Source organism: Chrysochloris asiatica, unplaced genomic scaffold, assembly GCF_000296735.1.
Source record: "Chrysochloris asiatica unplaced genomic scaffold, ChrAsi1.0 scaffold00020, whole genome shotgun sequence".
NCBI classification, from domain to species: Eukaryota; Metazoa; Chordata; class Mammalia; order Afrosoricida; family Chrysochloridae; genus Chrysochloris; species Chrysochloris asiatica.
This window is the reverse complement of record NW_006408538.1, coordinates 19,320,482-19,327,257: the sequence shown is the minus strand read 5'-3', so window position 1 is coordinate 19,327,257 and position 6,776 is coordinate 19,320,482. Positions and strand designations below refer to the sequence as shown.

The 6,776-nt window shown below is 36.6% G+C and overlaps 1 protein-coding gene across 4 annotated transcripts in view; it reads right to left on the bottom strand.

The window, feature by feature from the left end:
* The window catches only part of ADK (adenosine kinase), a 647,845-nt gene that overhangs the window by 234,488 nt on the left and 406,581 nt on the right, over window positions 1-6,776 (bottom strand). The gene's annotated exons all lie outside the window — the stretch shown is intronic.

Sequence of the window (6,776 nt, the reverse complement as noted above, 5' to 3'; positions counted from 1 at the left end):
TTTCTCTTCATTTTGAGCTGTGCCTATCAATCCCATGGGCTTTACTCCCACAGGCCTTACTCCATTTGCGTCATCATGGTCAACTCTACTCTGAGGAGGCAGCTCTTCCCCAGTCACATTTTGAGTGCCTTCCAACCTGAGGGGCTCATTTTCCTGCACTATATCTGACAGTTTTTCTCTGCTATTCATTAAGTTTTCAGCAACTAAATATTTGGAAGTCGTTCGTCACTCTTTATTCCTAATCTGTCTTCGTCTGGAAGCTCATCTGAAACCTGTCCACCATGGGTGACTCTTGCTGGTATTTAAAATACTGGTGGCATAGCTTCCAGAATCACAGCAACTCACAAGCCACCACAGTGTGACAAACTGACAGATGAGTGGTAGATTAGTGCTGTCAAATTGCTTCCAACTCATAGTGACCCTGTGTAGGATTTCCGAGGAGCAGCTGGTGAGTTTGAACTGCCAACTTTATGGTTCATGGTCCCGTGCTGATCCTACAGCGTCACACCAGGTGTATGCTTGGTATATATAATATTCTTGATATGTAACATTACCTCAGAGTATGAAGTCTTACTTCACATTCTATTTATATACTTGGTACAGAAATCATTCTGAGAATTCACAAAAGAAAAATATTTGTGAAGATTCATTCAAACCAATAACTACATTCAAGTCAGACAAATAGTAAAAACTCAATAATTTTTTAAAGCTATCTGTTGATAAAGATTATAGCTTGTGACCTATGAAACATCAAAAATGGAATTTTTGAGGAAGATTATAAATTAGAATTTTCAAATGATGAAATAATAATTCAGTAATACAGTAACAAATATATTTTTTAAATTTCATGTCAGCAAAGAAATATTTATATACATCATTAACACTAATAAAATGTTTGAAAAAACACAATTAGGCTTTCTAAGTGAAAGAAAGAATAAGAAAAGATATGAATGTAGTAAACTGGTTTGGCAAATGACCTATGAAGCCGGCAGGGTCAGCAGAGTTAAGAACACAAAGGGCCTTAAACAGTAGGCTAGGATTTATTTGGTAGGCAATGTGGCATAAGAGGAGTGGGGATGGATGATCTATAATGAATTTTTCCTTAAGGAAAAGGAACAAGCTTACAGGAAAATTTCAAGGAAAGTTAATCTGGATAGCAGCAATTTCAGCAACTGTTAATAAAAGCCTGCACTGTGCTGTATATAAAGGAAACCACTGTGGGAGTAGTACATATAGAACTTGGCAATTGTTTAAGATGTGGGAGGCATTGAAGAAAAGGGTCAAAGGAGGACTGAATCTGGTTCTACTTTTAATAAAAATTTAAAATCCAGAGTAAGAGCTGACAGCAGCGTTCGAGCATTCAGTTGTGGCCAAGATACAGGTAAAGTGCTAAGGGACTTAAAAATATCTACCAGAAAGAAGAGCTCAGGAGAAAGTCCATGGATGAAGGTGATGGTAAAAAAAGAGGAAAAGGGGGTTATGCTCCGACTCAAAGGGTTTCCGAGTTGCACGTGGCGAATCTAAACCACGTTCCCTGTAGCTTAAACCAACCTTGCAGTCCTGCGCTTATCCTACAACGCCACAACAAGACTCAGTGTTATATTGATGTAGATAAAGAGGGGTGAGCACAAAAAAATCACAAGATGTGATGACTAGGAGAAAGCACTTACAGTATAAAGTTAAAAATAGATGCTTGTTAAGGAAAGAAAGGTGAGAAAGTAAAAGTAAGCATTATTAGTTATTTTAGGAGCTTTTATCAGTGAATCTTAATAAAACCATGTGATATTTACTGGGCATGTATTGTGTACTATTGTGTAAATAATAACTCATCATTATTCTTTCTTCACATCAAATTGACTCATATGGTGGTGGTTACTAATATTATTTTATAAATAAATAAATTTATTTTATAAATAAAGATAAACACATTAAGAAACGCTCCCTAGAGCACACGAGGTATCTGTGATGAAGTTTAGACTCATATTACACTGGAGAGCACGCCCCTGAGTTTGAGTAGATAACAGAATGAAAAGGGAGGTTTTCGTCTTTTACGGAAGTGGTGGTGAAAAAGGGCTACTTTTTAGGATAAAGTTTAGTCATTTTGTCTTTCAGAGAAAAGGATCTACTGGGAATCTAGTGGGGAAGTAGAGCACAGAATCTGAGTAAATGAGGGAATCAGGAGGGGAAAAAGACATAATAAAAATTCTATAGAATATATTGAAAATATTTTCTGTATTTAAAAATTTCAACATCAAATACTACAAGAATTCTACAATTCATTTGTGGCAGAGGTCATGGTCTATAAGGATCCATCTTTGAAGGATTTATTGTCTAAGGAATTCTGAGCTATTAAGAACGATTTTATACTCTGAGTATCTATTATCATTTTAAAGTATTTCTAATAAAACTCTATTAAAAGTAATGTTTTCCAGGAGTCTTGGTAGAACTGGTAGGGTAAGCACTGGACTTCTAACCATGAGGTCAGTGGTTCCAACCCACCAGCAACTCTACAGGAGAAAGATGAGGCTGTTTATCACTGTAAAGATTTACAATCTTAGGAAGTATATTCAGGGTCACTATGAGTTGGAATTAACTTGACCGCAGTAATTCACCACCCCATTAGAATAATATGTTATTAATAGTTTCTCGAGCCCTGGTGTGGGCTCGAGATAATAGGATAAGTTTACCACTAGGTCTGAAGTACAAACCCACCAGCCGTACCCGGAAACTCTGTGTTGTTAAATGCCGTGGAGTCGACTCTCACCCATGGAGACCCTGTATAGGGTTTCTGAGGAGTAGCTGGTGACCTTGAACCGCTGACCTTGCAGTTCAAACGGCTTTGCAGTCTGATGCATTAACCCACAACACCACACCAGGACTCCTATCTAAACTCTATATAGGGGTTGCTATTTGTCGGAACCAAGTTGAAAAAACCCAACAACCACATTTTCTTCTCATTAAAAAAGCATCAATCTACTAATTCCTTATCAATTTCCAACTGTTCTGAAAGTTAGTAAGGAATTAGTCTTGGTCTTAGGAAATATTACTTTAAAAAAATCTTTTCATCTTCTCTTTTTAACCAAATACTATGTTACTTGTAAACCATGAGTATCCAAGCTGCTTCCTCTCCTATTCCCATCATATGCTGAACTAAAATGAATAGTTTAGATAGCATATTGTCTCCACAGGAATATGTGAACATGTACTTGCTTTTAGTCTTTCATTTAATGAGAAAAATTTAAAGCCCACCCCCCTATTTCTCCCCCAAATGTTCCAGTATGAAATAAAAACCTCCCCGAGCTAGCATTCAGCCAGCTGTGGCCTAACCACAGACAGCCATAGAATGGTCTACATAAATAGTAACCTGGTCAAATAATTAGGCTTCTCACCAGCCTCAGACTGAAAATTTGATCTGTGCAAAAATACATCTGATTGTAATTTAAGGTGCAGAACACTATGCCCCTGGAGTCTAAATTTGGCCTCATTTCAAATGTGTGTATGTTGTGTGTGTGTTTTATTTTAAAAAGGTAACACAAGAAAACTGTGATGTAGATCGTTTACCTTTTATTTTGTCAAGTATAAAATGAGTATACGGAAATAAAAAGTCAGCTTTTAAATAAGAGACAAATACAATTTAAATCCATTTTAAAATGGTCTCTTGTTTTTCTTTAAGTAAATATTTAGAATTCAAACAATATGGGATTTGTGCTCTGTTAAATTTGCAGACTTTTAAAATTGATGCCAACCATAATTTTTCTTCCTGGATTTATATCCTTGTTAAGCCACATGTCCCAGACTATAGAATAACCAAAAATAAAAGCAGTGGTAGGAAAAAGAAAAAAAAAAAAAATTTTTTTTTTCAAGTGTCAGGTTGCAATAAAAATGGGCCAATAGTTTGTTCAGCCATAGTTTAGAAAAAATACTCTATGTGCCCAAGAAAATCTTGCTCTTTCCTAATTAGGTACCTCAGTCTTTACGACAGTTAACACTGTCTTTGTTCCTATAAGCAACTAAAAGCAAAATAGATACTACACTTAGAGGCTGAATAATATTAATGAGCGGTGAGAGAGAAACCGAACATTGTGGCACTGTAGGGTAAGAACTGGACTGCTAATCACAAGGTTAGAAGTTCAAACCCACCAGCGGTTTCTCAGAAAACCTATACAGTGTTGCTATGAGTTGGAATGCACTCAATGACACTTAATAACAACAACAACAAAACAATGTGTTTCTGTCAATGGTGGTTCCATAACTTAGAAAAGGATACTGGTAAAGGACACGCTGGACATATAACCCAATGCTACTGACCTGTACCTATTAAAAATGCTGAACTGGCAAATGTTTTTTTTACATATATTTTTACCACAATTGGGGAAACAAAGCGAGGATAGGATAGAACAAAGTTGTCTTTTGTTCATCATAACAAAAGACAAAGGAAGAGCCAAATAACCATTTGAGAGAACTAAACTCCATGCTTGTAAACCTCAAATACTTAGATTTGTCTCTAAGGAATTCTCAGAGTAGTTGACGTATTGTAGAATATTAGGAACGAATCTGTTTAACATACTGAAACAAGAGGAAAGGAATTCCTCTTCCTCCTCTTAACTGGAGTTTATGTAACTAAATTCAGGGTGATCATTAAGTTTCTTTTAAATTGTTCTTACCTAAGAAAGCAAATTACTATTTCTATCAAAAACTCTGAAGAATAGGTCTATGCATATACGTACATACATACTGATGATTAAGTTTTATGGATTTATAATTCTTGGAAATATAATTTCTATATGAACACAGAAGGAAATGAAGCATTCTAGAGTAATTATATCTATAAGGAGCCAATGTGAATATATCTTTGGTGCTAAGCGCTGTCCTGGAGTCCTGGTGTGGCGCTGTGGGTTAATGTGCTGGACTGCAAAGTTGCTTTGTACCTCAGGTTTAAATTTGGGAACAGGGAGAACAATGACCCATGAAGCTCATCTATAAGCAATGGATAAAGTATTAGATTTCACTTTAAATTAAGAAATTGTAAGTTAGTTTATTTTCTCACAATTATGTATCAATTCCAGTTTGCTTAAAAAGTTAAAAGTTGTTGATTTTTTTAAACACAAAAAATCTGTTATAAAACAGAATATCAAACTTCTGGAGCAGGAATGCCTTTCAAAATTAGAGATAAAAGATTCCCTAAGTCTTTGCTGTATAAAAATGAAAACGTTCAATTGATTCTCTTCTCTTCCCAAGTTGGGGGAGGTGCGGGCAAATAAAAGTCTTCAGTAAAAATGACAAAGTGTTGATACCTATAAGGGAGTGTCAAAAAGTTGGTGACAAAAAAATGGCAGTATCTTTTCATTTCATTTTCCCCAAACTTTTTATAGCCTATAAAGAATTTTTTATAGTCTATAAAGAATCTGGAGTCTTGCTCAACCACAGATTGGTTTAAATTGCAAGGTTGGCGGTTCAAACTCACCAGCTGCTCCTCAGAAACCCTATACGGGGTCTCAATGGGTCAAAACTGACTTAAAGGCACTTAACAACAACAACAATGAAGAATGTAAATAAATCGGTTAAAAACAAACAACATTCCAGTGGTCATCAAACACATGACAAGATGCTCACAATAATGCATTAGAGTTAGACAGACACAAATCAAGCCTTCAAAATGGCAATGATAAAAAAATGGACAACAATGAATGTTGGCAAGGATGTGGTAAGATTACAACCCTTATCCACAGCTGGTGGGAACGTAAACCAGTACCAAACTACTGTGGTAAGTGGTACGGCAGGCACGGCCTCAAAATCAACTTCTTTCTCTACAATTATTACTCCAATTTTTGTTATTTTGCTGGTTTGGATCCTGCATCTGGCCTGTCAAATCTTTGGACTTGAGCATGTGGCACATGCTACTGCCTGCTGATCCCGCGAGGCATCAGTAGTTGGCCATCCTACCTGTTCAACTTGACTGCCAGATATTTCATTTACCAATTAGCCCTGCAGCTACGTAAGTGTGAAGCCTCCAGTCTGACACATATAAATCACGGACTGGGAACTTGCCCACCTCTACAACTTGATATAAAGTGTTCTTTATATATATACATATATATAGAAGTCTCACTGGTTTTGCTTCTCTACAGAACCCTGCCTGACTAATAATCCCAGAGACTGAAGAGAGGTGACATGAACAGACATATGCATCCCTTTGTTAACTGCAAGAAAATGGAATCAAAGTAAGTGCCTTAAATGAATAAACAATAAGCAAAAGGTAGTACACACATACAATGCAACACAATGCAACCATATGGAACAATAATGAGGTTTCAGAGACAAATCATGCTTGGACCTAGAGGACATAATCCTAAGTAAAAAAAATTAAAAATCAATCACATAAGGACAATTACTACCTCATCCCACTTTTATGAGCCAAAAACCGTTGTTGATGTTATCAAGTGCCATTGAGTCAGTTCTGACCCTTAAAGACCATTATAGGGTTTCCAAGAAGTGGCTGGTAAGCTTAAGCTGACGATTTTGTGGTTCAAACCAACTTTACACTCCAGTGAATTAACCCACAGCGCCACACCAGAACTCAAAGACAAGAACAGAAATATATATATAAATAAGCATATACATATATTGAGTCCTGGCATGGCGCTGTGGGTTAATGTGTCAGACTGCAAAGCCATTTGAACTTCTAGGTCAGTGGTTCAAGCTCACCAGCTGCTCCTTGGAAACCCTGTACAGGGTCGCTATGGGTCGGAACCTGACTTGATGGCACTTAACAACAA